Here is an 18,641-nt window from a genome sequence, read left to right on the forward strand (position 1 = left end):
AGACGTATATTTCACCACTTTGCAGGAAAGGGGGCTGTGTTTAGGGTCCAAGACTTAAAGAACAGAAGTGGAAGCCCCTTCCTGCACACCTGGAAGTAAGTATCTTCGATCTGCCACACCAATCAACTGAATTCTTTTCCTAAAAGGACTTGCTCCAAATTTCAAAGTTACCAATTTTATAATCTGATAATGTTTTTGCCTGCTGGCACCCTTTATTTTGTTTGCTTCTGGAAACTGTGGATGGAGGCGATCCTGTCACAGAAGCTGCTGACCTGTGTCCAGTCAACTCTGAGTGTTAGACTCCTTGACACAGTTGTGTACAATCAACTGATCATGTCAGAGGCTGAGGTTATGAGTTGGAACACCTTTGCATATTTTCCTACTAACGTCCTCTGAAGCATTTCCTGGAGAACTGGAAAATATTGTTGAAACTTAATAGCTCCGCATCAGGGCACATAGGCAGCCTTGGGCAAGTCACAAAAGCTAACATAAATAGCAGCTTGAATTTTGACTTGGAACCGTTAGTTAGTCTTGAAATGGATACCCATTGTTGCCCAAATTGTATTTGAACTTTTTCATTAGGATTTTCTTTGTTTACTGAGACTGCATATTAGGGCAATCTAGGCTTGAGTCTGCCAGATGCCAGTTCAGCCATGGCAGGTCAGAGGAACATGCCACAAATATGTTTAAAGGTTAGAGCTTCCTATGCGCTAATACAAGATGAAAGCTCCACATTATGTCTCTATGGTCATGTTTGTGCTTCTGCGGCCCCGTCAGGAGTGACACCATAAATCCAGCTTCGGAAAGACATGTTTCATTTGGCAACTTTGCGGGTTGCTTTTACTTTCTCACACATACATCCTTCCTAGAACCTTCTATGAGTTGCTAACCACGTTGGGTCTTGCTATCAAAGTTTGAGATCTCCTAGTGCTGTCTCCAGCAGTATTGGGATACTGATTTATGGTCCGATTTACCAGTAGACCAGTGCATTTACTTCACTATCTTGATGTTAATATGTTGGCGTCTTTCTCAATAGTACCTATATTGTGCTCACTACTCCATTGCTCCTGTACCTTTGCTTTTTTGCTATTATGTTTTGTTAATTACTGTCCTGTCTCAAATGTCGACGGTACAATGGAGATAGTGGGCTACCACCATGCACACTCCCAGAACATTTGGAGCAAAACTGGAACCATCAAAATGTATGTAAGGGATATATAGTATGTTTTACTCCTCACTGCAGAAGTGTGCACTTGAGAGTGGTACACATCATATTTGGGAAAAGGTATTAACACGCTTTCACTACCCACAGTGGCAGAGAGTACCAGTACAAGTGTTACAGTATCTCCCCATTCACAGGGCATGAGTGTTGTGTGTAGGGCTGACTACAGTGTAGGATATGCAATGTCACTTATATGCTGTGTGAAAAATCATATCAATATGTGTGGAAAGGTGATTTTTGTGATGTTCACCTGCTCAATTTTTATCATTTTGTAAGCTCAGCAACTTCATATCTCACCAACAGACAGGGCACAGTTACTTAAGTGAGGGCCAAACTGGCATACTGACAGTTAGGAGCAAATTATTTCTAGGGTACTCCATCTGCCCAACCAATGTGCATGCATGAGACCAAATTAGGCAAGACAATAATGTAATATGATTTTGGTCACCATGCTATCACCCTAATTAGATGGAGAAATATGGGAAACAGGACAATATATAGCATGAGACTGGTGGTTTTACAGATGGAAAGGAGACCATGCACTAATAGCAGGACACCTAGTCCAGATGGGATGTGGGTCACACATATGTGACAGCGGACAGCTCTACAAACATTGGAGAGGGGGAGAATTCTTAATCTGATGAGTATATTGAAAATAAGCACAACTTCTAGCTCTGAGGGGAGCACCAATGGGTGGTGATAAGCATGGAAAGGAACCCATGTGGCCAGACTAAAGGGTGAAGAGGATGCTGAGGCATTAGTCATCTGGGCATTAAAGAAAGGAGACCAAGGGTCATATAAATCAACTGATTGCATGTCCATGGGTGTCTTTTCCCACGTATCTGCCCATTAATTTTGGCTCATTTCCAGATGTACCAACATTAAACCTGGGAATGCGTCAAAATGCTATGCCTTCACAGGAGAGGCATAAGGAGGAGAATTAACTTTATTGCTCCTCTTTGTTTCCGCTCACTTAAGTGTGCTGCATTCTTCGGAAAGAGGAAAAGGCCTCAAATAAGTGTTTTTGTGCAGGAATAATGTTTTTATTGCAACTATATGGCCACCACACTTTTTCAGTAGCAATTTTTCCTATTAATGTTCTTCTTGTTAATTTTGTGGCATATATTTGCAATAATTAATATAATGCTTAAGCAGTGCATAAGCAGACCAAGGTCAGACTAATTGGGTTTCCCAATTTTAAGAAACTGGGTAATTAGTTGAGGGGGTAAGTATCCCCCTCAATTAATATTCATAATCCTTGTCAGGGTGAACCACTAAAGATAATAAATAAAACTGATCAGACAGGCTTAACGTAGAGACAATGTACAAATTATTTATGCAGTACTAAAACAGCAATGAAGTTGAAATGAAAAACAATAAAAATGTCAAAACAAATCCAAAAATAGAGTAAAATATTATAAGCAAACTGACACCAAAATGGCAAAAAGCCAATAAGGTGAACTGGAGATATGAATTTGTAAAATTTCAAATACAAATGACACCAAGAAGCACAAAGTGCCATTGATATTCAGTGGTCATGGTAGAACAGGACCTAGGCGTAATTTTACGCTTAACATGATGAAGCATAAGTCATATACACTAACGGGTTCTTCCTGGTCAAACATTTTATCTTCTGCTTTTAGTCCTTTAAGTTCCAATTCATTATATTCTGAAGCCCTCCAGAACCAAAGTGAAGGCATTTGGAGACTCACAGAGTGGCAGGCAGGACTTCCATAAAGGTCCAGTCCAAGTCTTGTTGCTACTGGTAAGCTGGGTTGTTGCAGGAAAAGGCTTCTTGTGGCTTTCTGTGTCCCTGTAGCTTTAACAGGACATCAGCCTATGACCCTTGGAGTCCACTTCTTTGTTTTAGGAACACGGGGCTCAGCCTTTTAGGCACTTCTCAGGTCTCAGTCAGCAGATTAATTCCTCTTCTGATTTTTCACAGGTCAAGGATGTTCTGAAGTGGCTGCTTGAAGATGCCAGATTCATGCCTGTCACAAGCCAGTGGGTGAGAATGACCTCTTTGGATGCCCTACCAATAGGGTAAAGGTTACTGGGTCTAACCCAGCCCACTTTGGGCATTTTCAAGATGGCGATAGTTTCCAGCCACAGTAAATGTGGGCTCCCTATGCTGGGTGTGTGTGTGGGAAGTGTACTATGGCAATCCTAGTGTCCTCACATATCTAACACTAAAATCCAGTTTGAGGCAGGCATTGTACCCGCAATGACCTCAGAGATAGAAATATGGAAGAACAAAAGCTGAGTTTTCGGCAACCTGACAGTGTATGAACAAGAATTGTTTTGACATCCTGTTTTCCTCCTTTGAAGAGCATTCCAAGTATTATATGTAAACCCAGCCAACCTCTCAAACAGGCATTGAGATTGTAATCTAAAAAAGAGGCTCAATATGATTGGAGCCTGCCTGGTTGGGGGACAAAAGAAGGGCCCTGCCCAAGTTACAGCTAACATTTGCCTGTGACAGGGGAGAACTCTTTCAAGTGTGCCTCAGATGTCTTCTGAAAAAATGAAACATCCCAGCAGACCTGTAAAGCAATATGTGACATTCAAGCAGGATTTGACACTTCAATATCAAAAAGGATGCTCACAGCCCCACCCTGTATATGGTTCAGAGAGGCCATCTCTGCCCATTCAGTTCTACCTCTTCTTTGCTCCTAGGAGGCTTTACATCAATTCATACCTATTCAAATGCTAATTACTGGGAGTGGGAAAATGCAAATGGTCCACCGGAAGCTTTAGGCGGGGAAAATTTAACTTTCTAAAAGTTCCCTTTCCTCAATAGTTATACACAAACCATTGCACCATTAAATTAGATTTTAAAAATCTATTAAAAAGAGTGTTTGAAATATGTTTCTAGCTGCTTCCAACCCAAAATTAGCATTATTACATTCACTAATTCTACGCAGTGCTTCCCTGCCAAAGTGAAAATAGCCTTTTGGGGCTATTTCACTGTAAGGGCATATTTAACATTAAATTCCTACATGTCCTACTTTTAAATTCTATGCTCCCTGCCTTATGGGCAATGAGGCCTACTTAGGAGAGAATTCTGAATATTTAAAGGAAAGGTTTCAACCTGTCAAAAGGGGTTATTTTGACAAGTCAATTTTGCAGTTTTAAACTGAAACAGCTAGGCCATTTGCATTGTCACTGGAGTGGGTGGCTCAATGGGTGCTGCAATCCACAAGTGACATTTAAGTTACGGTCCCAGGATACACTTTGTAACCCAGGGATTGTACTAGAGATGTTTAGATAAGTCAAGTTTACCCTTTAGCCAATGGTGTAAGAGGGAGAGCACAAAAACTTTAGCACTAGTTAATTGTGCAAGCCATTCTTATAGCTTTGGAGCCTGGTAATGTTTGACTTGTCACACTTTTAGCAGTGTGATAGTTAATAGCTTTGTTTTGGTAGCGCTGGCAGGGGCAATAGGTGGTAAAAGCTGTAGTAGCCTCCTGAAAAGGATCATAGCACTTATTCTTGTCTAGAAATTAAGCAGTGTGAGAGATGTTTAGCCCGAGATATGTATGAAATTGAATTTTGCTCACTATATATGAGAGCATTTAATATTTTTCAACTAAATGTTACTAGAGTTTAGATTGGAAACCTATTAAGAGTGCCCAAAAATATATATATATATATATACTTAGAGGTGAAAATTCAAGTTGAAGAGACACCTAAATTACATCTGCAATCATTGGAAATAAAGCTGCAACTTTAAAGTTTGCATTTATAAAATTATTCAAAAAGCTTGATGGTCCAAGGATATTACCACTTCTTATGTTACTAATATCAAGAATTCTTCTCTGTTAACTTATGGGATGGAGATACTTCCAGGTGTTTTTGGTAGTTCGTAAGACCAGGATCAGAGTTTAGGGGCATATTTATGAAGAAATCACACAGCGGAGCAAGTCATCTTGCTGCGCTGCACCGTGTGAGGGGAAAGGGCAGGAATGTACGATATTTAACATAATAAAGCGCATCCCTGTCTTTTCCCAGTGCTGACGCACAATGTGCTGCCCAGCACCAATGCAGACACCTTACGCCATGGTGCAAGGGTGCCTGCGCTGTAAGCAGGATTATTTTTGTGCAGAAAGGGACACCAGATATATCAAGCTACGCAAGGTGGCCTTACGTGACTTGATATATCTGACTTTTGTGTCATCCTTGCGCCCCCCCTCCATGGCGCAAGGGCGATGCAAAATCTGCATTTATAAGCCCAGTAGTTCCCTCTTTCAACTGCCTTGATCAACAAGTCATGACCAAGTTTCTTTGGAGTTTAATTTGATTGAGTCAATCAATCAATCATTCTGGGGTTGGTAGAGCGCACTACTCACCTGTGAGGGTCTCAAAGCGCTGGGGGGGGAGCGGCTCCGGATCAGTCGAAGAGCCAGGTCTTGAGGTCCTTCCTGAAATTGTGCAGGGTCAGGGAGCGTCTAATGGTCAGAAGGAGCTCGTTCCAGGTCTTGTCTGTGATGTAGGAGAAGGCTCTCCCGCCGGTTCTTTTTCTGCGGATGCGGGGGACCTCTGCCAGGACGAGGGCGGCAGAACGGAGGTTCCTCTTGGGTACGTGGAAGGATACTCTCTCGTTGAGGTATTTGGGTCCGATGTTGTTGAGGGATTTGTAGGCGTGGGTTAGGAGTTTGAAGGTGACCCTCTTCTTGACGGGGAGCCAGTGGAGGCCTCGTAGGTGTTGGGTCATGTGCTCGGGATGTGGTGTCTCGAGGATGAGTCTGGCTGCAGCGTTCTGGATGGTCTGGAGTTTGTGCAGAAGTGTCCTGTTGATTCCGGCGTAGAGGGCATTGCCGTAGTCCAGTCTGCTGGTTATGAGTGCGTGGGTGACGGTTCTTCTGCAGTCGGGGATCCATTTGAAGGTCTTACGGAGGATGCGAAGGCAGTTGAAACTAGTGGAAGCGACGGCGTTGATCTGGCGGTTCATGGCAAGCGTGGAGTCAAGGATGATGCTAAGGTTCCGAGCGTGGTCTGAGGGGGTGGGTGGGTTCCCGAGGGTGGGGGGCCAGCAGGTTTTGTCCCAGGCGGAGGTGCAGGGTCTGAGGATGAGGACCTCGGTCTTCTCTGAGTTGAGCTTCAAGTCTTTCATCCAGGCTGCCACGTTCTTCATTCCTTCCTGGAAGCAGAGTCTGGTGTCTTCTGGACTTTTCGTGAGTGAGAGGACGAGCTGGGTGTTGTCAGCGTAGGAAACGATACTGAGCTCATGCTGTCTGACGATGGCGATGAGGGGGCCCATGTAGTTGTTGAAGAACGTGGGGATGAGTGATGATCCCTGGGGTACTCTGCAGTTGATTTCCATGGGTTCGGAGAGGAAGGGAGGGAGTCGAATCCTCTGGGTTCTGCCGGAGAGGAAGGATTGGATCCAGTCAAGGGCGGCTCCTTGTACCCCCGTGTCGTGGAGTCTGGCTGCGAGCGTGCGATGTGAGACAGTGTCGAAGGCTGCGGAGAGGTCTAGAAGGATGAGGGCCGCAGTGTTTCCCTGGTCTAGTAGCATGCAGATGTCATCAGTGGCGGCAAGGGGGGCAGTCTTGGTGCTGTGGTTGCTGCAAAAACCCGACTGGGAGGTGTCTAGGATGGAGTTCTCTTCCATGAAGGCGGTCAGCTGGGCATTCACAAGTGTCTCGGTGACTTTGGCCGCGAAAGGGAGGAGAGAGATGGGCCGGTAGTTTTTCAGGTCAGTCGGGTCGGCCGTCGGTTTCTTGGCGAGGGGTTTCACCTCCGCCCGTTTCCAGTTGTCTGGGCAGATGCCGGATCTGAGGGAGGCGTTGATTGTCCGTCCAAGTTCGGGTGCGATGGCTGCGGCAGCCCTGTGGAAGATGTGCGGTGGGCAGGGGTACATTGGGGCTCCTGAGTGAGTTTTCTTCATGGTTGCGGTGATGAGTTTGACGGTCGCGGGATTCCAGGTCATGATGGTTGGCTTATCAGCGGCGGTGGGAGGAGGGGTGGTGTCCGGCCCTGGTTCGCTGAAGCTGTCGTAGAGGACCTTGATCTCCAGATGGAAGTAGGAGCTGAGCTTGTCGCAGAGTTCTTGGGAAGGTGTGACGTCCATGGCTTCGCAGGTGGGTTTTGCGAACTGCTGTATGACGTTGAACAGTTCCTTGACATTGGTCGCGTTGGTCTGGACTTTGTCTCTTATGAAGGTCCGTTTGGTGTCTCTTATACGCTGGTGGTATTCCCTCAGGGCACTCTTGTGGTTGTTCCAAGCTTCCGTGGTTTTCTGGTTTCGCCACTTTCACAGAAAGTAGCCATGTTAAGATATTGGTTTAAATTGAAAAAGTGCAGATGAAAGGCCTTTTAGAGGTGCTCTCCGTAATGAATTTGACTTTCTAACCTATTCTGCTATAATGTCATGGAATATGGTTATTAATTCAACGCTTCAAGAACTTGGTATATAACTACATTGGGAGCATAATCTTACATAACAAAGTTTCAAAAATTATTTCGAAGGTACTTTTATTTTGATTCAACTGAAAAGGTCCTTAAAACGTTTAAAGAAAGATCACAAAATCAACTAGTTTGTGACAGCTTTGAGTAAAACAAACCCCTAGCATGCCAGGAACTTGCCATCTCATGGGAGCTGAAGATTAAATATCTTCGTGTGCCCTTTGTGTGTTATTATTTAGGGGAAGTTCTGCAAGAATAAAAGTGTAGTAAAAAATAATGCGAGCTCCAGATTTTGAAATTGTAGGAATTAAATCCTACTTCATGTTATATGCTGCTCGTAACAAGTTTTTAGCCCCAGTATACAAATTGCAGAACAGTGATTATTACTTATTTTAATGGCTCAGACGGCATTTCAGTTAGTGGATTTATGAAATAGTGAATTCTGTATTATTGAAATCTATGAACTTCGTAAAGGATGAAATCAGTGAATCCTTGATATACGATTCTATAAAATGGCTTAAAATTTACATGATTTTTTACTGTGTGCTGCTGTGTTGAAATATTTCCTTTTTGCTAAACTTTGTACTTATTGAAAGTTTTTTTGTTAACTATAAATAACATTTATTTTATTCCATTGTGTTAACTTGGGAGTGCATTTAAAGAAAAGCCTTAAAATATCAAAAGTCGAATGAGGAGCATCTTTTTTGCAATAATATTGTGCTACATTTCGGCATGTTGCAGTTCTAGTGTTACTTCTGAATTCCCTAAATACAGTTCAAAAGTTGGAAAAAAATTGAAAATGGGTGGAACTAATTAGTTTTGTATTAAAAGGAACTAAATGTTGCAGACTCGATTGTGTGAAATCATACTAAGATTTCTTAGATTAATCCCACAAACAATGATTTTCACTATTCCTGACTCCTTAGAAAACAAGCTAATTGAATTATGTAGGGTCTCTACCTGCTTAGCCATTGTTCTTTGTGATCATCATGTCATAGTTTCGATCTTCCTCGACCTATTTCCCAACAGTCCTTCTGTCCTGATAGCAGGGTATCTGCACCCCAAAAGCCTTACCTCAGGCCTTTTCCCTTACTGTGCACACAGGCTTGCTGCATTCTGTTTTGAGGAATAGGAGCCACTGGATAATTGAGTTGAGTAAGACAGGTTCCCAAAGGCTTACCCTTGCGCCACATTTATTAGGAAAGTACAGCACTGTATCACTTTAGACCTATGCAGGGCTTTAAGTGGGATGAAAAAACGGGGGGGTCTCTCAAGGGGGCGTGGCAAATGTAATTAAGGGCGTGGCTTAAAAACACTCAAGCTACAAATCTGTGCTTAGCATAGTGTGCCGCCTGACTGGTATTAAGCTTTTTCTGTCATTGCATCCAGATATATGATACAACAAGTAACATCATACCTACAACAAGTCAGGACTTTTGGCTTTGTCAGTGGTTGTTAGTTGCATAAGATAAATAAGCAGCAACTGTGACTTGTATATAATATTGAAAAAGCTTCCACTCAACCCCTTCGACGCTTATGACGGAACGGTTCCGTCATGCACGTCGGTTGGGCTGTGCTTATGACGGAACCGTTCCGTCATGGCCCCGCCCGCGCTCAGAACCTTCAGCACCGCGCGGAAATCCGCGCAGCGCTGAAGGGGTTAAAGTCCTGGTGACACCAAGACAATGTTGCTGCTGCTGAGATTCAAAAAGAGAAGAGAAATCCAGAGAGAATATGACTCTCTTTAAAGGATTTCACTTCCCCTATAACGCTCGAAAAAAACCAGACCGCCTGTGCCAGAGCACAAAACAGAGCCCGATAGAGACCCGTTTCGATGCCTCCTTAAAAAAACTACTGGTGCTCAGACACGGTGAAACCTGGACCACTTAAAGCCCTGGACCTATGGGAAGCTGCTATATAATCAGGGTATTCATATAAAATATTTATACCACGGTTTTTAAGTGGCATTCGTTGCTTAGTAATCTTCCTGACCTTTAATTAAATTCACTTGGTAAGGGATGTATTGTGTGAGTTTATACTATTCAGATTTCCCTTGCTCCTATGTTTATTATAAAAGTGGAGCACTGTATTAGTTTAGTCTGATGGCTGACGTCATACAAAATTAGGATAAACATTATAAATACCTATAATATATGTCTCAAAAGACATTGAAGACTCTTTTATTCATCAGATCTTTTATGAAAGTCGTGCTATATATTTTTATAGTAGTGCACATTTTTAACTACAGTTATAGAGAAGCGTTGATTTGTCTACGTCTCCAAAAGAGATTCTTATCCCCGTTGTCTTTGACCTCAGAGTCCTAATTTGATATCAAGTAATATCCAGTCAATTGAAAATATTGGATAAGGGTAAATTGAAAGTGACTCGTATTGTCTTGTCATCATTTCTATTAGAGGTGAGATATTAAGGGACTCAGCATCTCCTACTTCATTTCTTATCAATATAAATAGGATTTTCACTTATTCTATTTTATTGACAGGGACAGAAATCCCAGTTTGCCATTATTCGGGTCAATTTTACAAAGACTGTTTTTTCATGGAATAGACACTTGAAATGTCTATCAGATTTTCAAGTAAGGTGCTTGTTTGTTTATGACACATAATTATATAGACTATTACAACATGACAAAAATCAGCTTTCTCTGTATATTCTGTACAGATCCAAAACCACAGAGCATTTATTAGCTCTTTAAAAACTATTTTGGAAAGGACATTGCCCTAATCTAGAGTTTCTACGGGCCGATAGACAACTGAATCAATACAGGCTTTCGTTCTTTCCAAGAGGAAGCTATCCAGATTAGAATAGGTATGTTTTGGTATTTTGTATGTGATCATACTGCTATTTATCCATTGCCTCTAAAATCCTTGGAACAACATCAAATGAGTCTAACAAGTATTACAATTATTTAAAACATTTAATTTTATTATATAATGATTTTAGCTTTTATTTATTCAGTACCTGGTAGCAGATTTTATAAGGGTTAGCGCATTGCGCCCCATAGCTAAAGAAATAATCATATAAAATAATGTATTGTTTATTTCATTTTGTCTTGGAAAAATAAGTGAACATATTGTCTGATTACATGTATTATATAATTTGAAAGGCCATGGTTGTACAATCTCTCACAATTGCTTTTTTGCTTTACAGTGATAATTGTTGAACATACATTGTTTGCCCTGAAGAAGGTGACAAAAATCTTAACTTTCACCAACACACTGCGTGAACATTTTTTTAAAAGTACTGTTCTGACCAGAAGTTTTAATAATATGTGATGGTTTTTTATATAATTTGTGACAACTGATTGCTATTGTTTTCATTTTAACATGAATATCATGAGACTGCATATATTATAAGTTCTTTATGTATATGATTTTAAATAATATGCAGATGCACTTTTTGTATTCCAATTTTTTTTGATAGAATGTGATCATGACAAGGCACACATTTTTGAGTGTGTGAATGTAATTTTTACTGTTGATAAAGAATAAGGTATATACTCATATATCTGTATATGATTTTAAATAATATGCAGATGCACTTTTTGTATTCCAATTTTCATTGATAGAATGTGATCATGACAAGGCACACATGTTTGAGTGTGTGAATGTAATTTTTACTGTTTATAAAGAATAAGGTATATACTCATATATCTGTATATGATTTTAAATAATATGCAGATGCACTTTTTGTATTCCAATTTTTATTGATAGAATGTGATCATGACAAGGCACACATTTTTGAGTGTGTGAATGTAATTTTTACTGTTTATAAAGAATAAAGTATATACTCATATATCTGTATATGATTTTAAATAATGTGCAGATGCACTTTTTGTATTCCAATTTTCATTGAGGCACACATTTTTGAGTGTGTGAATGTAATTTTTACTGTTGATAAAGAATAAGTTATATACTCATATATCTATCTAAAAAAAAAACTTTCATGTGTAAGTGGCTTTCATTGGTACCATTCACATTATTGTAACTTTCTGTTCACTTATTTTTATTTAAATTACAGGATTGGGTATATACCACACAATCATATGGTACTTTATTTTGGTTCCACTACCGTTTTGTAAATAATATTTTTTATGTTTAGAGAATTTAATAAGTTAAAAGGGAATTGTTTTGTGTCAGACCTTACTATGTATGTGCCCACTGTTCAGACCAGCCCATAACTCAGCTGATGAAATGCCTGGCTGCAGACCAGTAATTTTAATTGCTCCGAATTCAAGGCTTCCCCTCCTTGTCACTGTTAAGTGGCATTCATTTTACGGGACCAAGTGTATGTAGGCGTAAACTGCACTGGGATCATAGATACAACTTTGCTGCAGGCTATTGGTAGCGGCTGGGTCCTTCCACGTCAGTATTCTGATCTGTACAGGCCCCATCTTCGATTCTTAGAATTCACGCAATCTAAGATGGTGTCCTGCATTGCAGTTTTGAGGTTACTCCAAGCCGAGATGGTTGGGCTTTTAGTTCTTGTTGCACTCCTCTACTTGCAGGGCATTTTCTCCTATTTAAGCGAAGTTGGTGATAGGAACTGTGTGTCGCAGAGCTCTAGCTACATTTTGTTGCTATTTTGCTGTGTGTTATTTTCTTATGCTAATTGTTAACTCCTGGGGATTCCTTGGCATTGTTTGGGTGTGTTGTGTCTGCCCTGCTGATTTTCATTAGAGGGTTTTGTCACTGCTTTTTCCATCCTCAGCAGAGGTTTCCTTCTAATGACATTTGTCTGCTATTGTTGTTACTCCACTCATTTTTACATTGGCTGTGGCAAGAAATTTCCCACATCTCAGGTTCAAACCATCCAGGATTCGAAGACCGGTGTCACCTCCAGCTCTTGACAAATTACAATGCAATCTTGTTTTGGAACACTTAATAAGCATGGAATCCGCTCCAGATTTCCAGGCTACTATATAGCAACAGAATGCAGAGATTAGTTTTTTGGACATATGAGAATGTCACTTTATGGCACTCTTTGGTGTCTTGAGATTCATCCTACCTACCTCCGGTATCAATGGGAGCCGTACGCTTTGATGAAAACCCTGAAAAAGTAAGTGAATTTCTTGATGAACTGATTATTAATTTTACCTTTTGCCCTGTGCAGTTTTTTGGGGGAGAATACCAAGGTAGGATATCTAATCAGTTCCTTGTCTGGAGATGCTTTATCCTGAGCCATGGTGTTTCTAACATAATCTGATGCCAGTCTCAACAAGTATAATCTTTTTTACAAGAATTTCGTCAGATGCCTGGGAGGCCAGACGCAGAGAATTCTGCCCCGAAAGGTCTTGGTGAGATCCGTCAAGGATCACAAGAAGTCAGATATTATGTAGCCAGGTTCAGAAACTCAATGGGTAGAGCATACTAAAGTAACGTTTGTAAGGGGACTGAAAGATGAAATCAAAGATTAGTTTGTTCATATACCATGTCGTTTGTCTTTAAAGAAAGCTATAGAGGGTACCCTTCATATTGAACATTAACTAAATGAGAGGAAGAAGGAGTTGCTACTGATCTTCTTCAGTAGCTGGTTGAAGTTAAAATACTAGTCTCTGAAAGTTTGGGGAAAGCTATGAACAGGATGAAAGAACAAGTCTACAAACTTAGACTACAGGAACCAGACTATAAGGTAGAGGAGAGGGTCTGGCTGTCATCTCTCTACTTCCCTACCAAGGTGGATAATTCTACGTCTAGACCACAATTTTTAGGCCCTTTTACTATTATCCAACAAATGGGCCAATGGCTCTGTGCTTGAGTTTACCACCTACTTGGAAGATACATCCCAATTTCCAATGTATCTCAGTTAAAGCCATATGTTCAGCCGCAGTCCGTGCAAGTACCAGCAGTGGGGTGGTTGGGCCAGGTAAGGGGGGATTCCGAGGGACGATGCTGAGGTAAAATTAATTATTTATTTAATTTTCCCTCAGCATCATCCTTCGAAATTCTCTCTTACTCGGCCCCACTGCTGTTACCTGCTGTGACCGCTGCTGCATGTTTTTGTTTCCACCGATGGAATTTTATGGCCAAACTGAATATGAAGTCTAAGACATTTTCAATTCTTTTGGGGAAAGCTCTAATACTTGGTAAGATACCCAATTTCTGACCAATCATCAAACCAGCTACAATGAACCAGGCTTCAAGATTGGTTCTCAAGTGTCTTTTCAAAGATATCAAGGTAAGCCTCGAGCCCCGAAGAGGAAGCATACTGTCATTCTGCATTCTTCCCACATGTCCCCAATGCATGTATAAGTACACTGTGTGGGGATTGCAGGCGCACCTTTTACTTACCTGCTGCAGACTGTTGGTAGTTTCGGGGTGTGGCTGCTGGCTCAGGGAGTCACTCTCTGATGCCGCCATGAGGGATGTGGCGGGGTCATTTCATATTGGGATTCTGATGATGTACACAGGCACCATCTTGGATTCTTAGAATTGAACCCAACACAAGATGGTGCCTCGCATGGCAGTTTCAAGGTTATCCCAGACCTAGACAATGGGTTTTCAGTTCCTGTCACCCTCCTCTACTTCAAGGGTATTTTCTCCTATTTAAGGCAGGTGGGTGATAAAACTGTGTGCCGCAAAGCTCTACTTCTTGTGGGGATCCTATTTTTCTGTATGGCATTTTAGTATGCTATTCCTTGCCTCCTAGGGATTCCTTTTTTCGTGCTCCGCTGCGTTCATCTCTTGACAGTCACAGTCATTACACTCTGAGCTCCATCTCTTCCCACCAGAAATGACCACCAAGCAAAAAAGTGTTTCCCATCCCTCCAATATGGCATTCAATCACTTTGTGTCAGGTCTCTATAAACAGTCATTATACTGACATCACTTCCTGTTTTCCAAGCTTTTAGATGAAGCCAATAATACTAATGGTGAAAAGGATGGGAAACTGGACTGTGTAAAGGAAATCTTGAACTCAGAGTAATGAATATTACCGATAAGTAGCCGGACATTACCTCCTTGTCTGATTTACCCATCACTGTGCAAATACCCTATAAGTACAAGTACACTATGAGCAAATACCAAAACATGAAATCGGCTTCTTACAATAATAACAAAATCTCTTGACCTCCTATAAATTAAAAGGTCCTGAAAACTTCATTGCAAGAATGATTATTTCATCAATGATTTCCCAAAGAACTTAACTCAGAACTGCCAAACACCAAAGAAGATTTTCCCACCACTAACAATCTATAATGATTTTTGAATGTTTGAGGGTAAGTCCATGTAGCAGCATTACAGATTTCAGTCTTTGAAGCACCTTTAAATGCCGTACAGAAGGTTGCGATACTTCTTGTAGACCATCCTTGTACCAGCTCAGATAAATCTTTTCCCTGTGCCTTGTATGCTGTGATGATGGCTCATTTGAGCCATCAACTCAGAGTCGCAGAAGCTGGTTTAAGACCTTACCCTGCAAATCCTAATGAGACAAAAAGAGCATCTGCTTTTCTAAACGATGTTGTTCATGCCAAATAAACTGACAATGCTCTCCTAACACACAAGGTTTGCAAACCCTGGGGCATATCAGCAACAACAGGCGATAATTATCGCTAAGCGCACTTAGCGCTAGGATAATTATCGCTGGCTAGCGTGGATTTTTATCGCTGAGATAGCGTGCTATTAGCAACGCTTATCTCAAAAGCGATAAAAATCCTAGAGCTAACTGCCAAACGTGTGATTACCACTGGAAACCCAGCGATAATCCCACGAAGTTTGGCGATAGCTTGCCGATAGGGCCTCACATTCTTAGCCATGATATCCACCATCCATAGGATATCATGGCTAAGTCAGTTTCAAAGCAGGCATAAGGAAAGTAGCGATAACAGAGGTTATCGCTACTTTTCCTGTCGCTATGCTGCTTTGCGTGAGGCTTGATAATAGGAGAAATGTTGCTTAGCGACATTTCTCCCGTTATCCTGGGGAGGAACGCCCACTTTGCATCTCATTAGAGATGCAAAGATGGGTGATAAGGAAAATGGAGATAAGGCAAGGTTTCACGCGATAGCGTGACCTTGCAGATAAGGCGATAAAATTATCGTCGCTTTTTGTCTGAAAACGGACACAAAAGAAGAGATAATTTTTTAACGCCTATTTGCTGATATGCCCCCCGTTCTTATTGAGAAACTGGATTTGGAAATAAACTGGTAAAATTAGATCCTCTCAACAAAAGGGGATGGAACTTTCGGAATAAAGTGAGGACCTGGGGTCATATGTACAGAACATAGGAATTGTGATTTTCTAATTGTTATTCTTACTGAATCACAATTAGGAAATCACAATTCCCAATGTATGAAATAAAGATTTCCAAAATAGCAATTCCTAATGGGTTTACAAATAGACCTACTTTATGATTATTAATGACATAGGTCACAATTTCCGACCCATTAGGAATCTCGGCCATCACAGGGATGGTAGCCTGCTGAGGTCAGCAGATAACCATGCCTGTGATTGATTTTTAACAAAGCAATCTTTTCTTCCATTATTTTTACATGTAGCCCATTTTTCATTAAGGAAAAGAGGATGCATTTAAAAAAAAAAAAAGAAAATGTTAAGTTTCATTTTTTAAGAGCAGGCTGTGGTTCGTGGGACCACTGACTGCTCTTAAAAAATATCAGTTTTAACATTCACGAAGGAGGAAGGGGTCCTTTGGTGACCTCTTCCATTTGTGAATAGTTACCACCTCCTTTGAAGTGGCAGTAAAAAATGAGGGCCTCATTTATGAAAAGTGTTGCATCGCTGTGGTAAAACAGCAATGCAACACTTTTCAGCGCGCCCTTCTTGCAACACCATGGATGCGCCATATTTACTGTCCGGCGCTCATGTCGCAAGGATTGACAGCTACATCAGGAATCCTGAGGTGTCTGTCAGTGCAAAAATGGCGCATTGCTGGAGTGTCTGGAAACAGTCACAACTCCAGCAATGTGTCATTTCACATGGCGCAAGCTCCATCTGAAAAGGTCTGCGTCACCCCTTATGCCTGCTTCAGGCAGGCGTAGGGATTTGACGCAGTGAGAGCTCTTAGAAGTGGCACAGTGAAATCTCATAGATTTCACTGCGACACTTCTAAGAGTCTTTTTTGTGTCGAAACGCCTACTCTGCATTCATTATACCTGTTGCAGGTATAGTGTATCGCAGGGTTTTAAAAAGTGATGCTTTTGCCTAGTTGCGTCACTTTGTAAATATGGCATGGTGTGGCGCATTTTTGACGCCACCACAGCATCACAAAAAGTAACGCAACAGCGGCGCAAGAGCCTCATATTTAAAGGTTCTGAACTTTTTGAAACTGTCATTTTTTCCCCAAAAGATTCATACATACCTCTGCGATTCTGTATTTGGAAGGGATGCCCTTAATATCCCTCTTCAAAATACCGAATCGCAAACACAAATTGTGATTCGGTAATGTGCTATAAAATCGCAATTCATGATATGTACATATGTAAAAGCATTTTTGTGGTCCGATATGGCTCCTGGTCTCAAAATTACCTTATCTGAACAAAAACTTAGAAAAGGCTTGCATCATGAAAGAGCTCCTAATCTCTTATCCACTAACGGATGTGATGGACATCATAAATAACACTTTAATTGTTAAGAATTTCAAATCCATTTGGTCTAATGACTCAAAAGGTGGCCACTGTAACACATCCAAGACCAAAGTTAAATCACAAAAAGGATGGAAAGAATGAAAAGCAGGTTTCTTTAGGCGTTGGACTTACCTCCCCCTGCGCAGGGTCACCCCGAACTTTTTCTCTTCACACCTCCTATTTTCTGAACTCATTTCTGTTGGCTTTTAGGACTCTGTGTTCTTTACCACTGCTAACCAGTGCTAAAGTGCGTATGCTCTCGCCTTCAAACAAGGTAAAACTTAGCGTATTCTCAATTGGCACATTTAATTAACTTATAAGTCCCTGGCTGGCAAAGTGGTACTACATGTACCCAGGGCATGAAAATTAAATGGTACTAGTGGACCTGCGACACTCATTGTACCACCCACTGAAATAGCCTTTTTTAATCATGTCTCAGGCCTGCCACTGCAGCTTGAATGGCAGTTTTAAACTGCTATTTCGACCTGGCAATATAAACCTTTTTCCTGACCTAAACCTTCCTTTTAATACATCTAAGTCACCACTAGGGTAGGCCCTTAAAGTGCCCATAGGCCAGGGTGCATTGTATTCAAAATGTTGGACATGTTTTATATTTCCTTTTAGTGAAAAACTCTTACATTTGTTTTTCACTACTGCAAGGCCCATTTCTCCCATAGGATAACATTGGGTTACTTTATTTAAATTAATAACTAACTTTAGCTTGGGAACTTAGAAATATCATGTTTGGTCTATAAAGAATTGTAAATTGAAATCCTTTCTAATGGTAAAGTCACATTTTAAGTCCCAATAAATATCACTTTTAGAAAGTTTGCATTTTTTTGTCCTAATCATTTGATGCCTTCAGTCTGTGTTCTAGGTCACATGACTGGGTATAGTTGACAGTTGGCCTTTGCATATTCCTACGAGCCTGTGTCACAAAGGGAACTGGGTGTTGACTGGGTGACCTAACCTGACAAGTCACCTACCATGCTTGCACTTCAATAGGGACTGCCTCCTGCGGTCATAAAGAATATCACACTACCCTTTTGTCACCCCTGACATTTTGGAGCCTGGGCAGGTGAAGGAAGGAAATTCCCGAACCAGAAATGGTGGGAAGTATAGACGTTTCTCCCACTTCAAAGCTGGCAAAATACTGACAAATACTAGACCCTGAAACCCAGTCTTCAGCACACTCCGGGACCTTTGGATACTACAGAAAAAGGACTACCCTCCTGCCAAAAGACTACCCTGCTGCGTGAGGCCTGGCCTGCCCTCTGAAAAGGTAGACTGGACTTGTCCCCTTCATATCAGGCAGAGTGGCTCCAAGGGTCATGTGGTTGACCTCCTGTTCTGAGCTACAGGGACACAACAAGTTCCAGTGGCCTCACTGCAACTGCCCAGCTAACCTGCTGC

The sequence above is a fragment of the Triturus cristatus genome, chromosome 6, assembly GCF_964204655.1.
Source record: "Triturus cristatus chromosome 6, aTriCri1.1, whole genome shotgun sequence".
Lineage (NCBI taxonomy): Eukaryota > Metazoa > Chordata > Amphibia > Caudata > Salamandridae > Triturus > Triturus cristatus.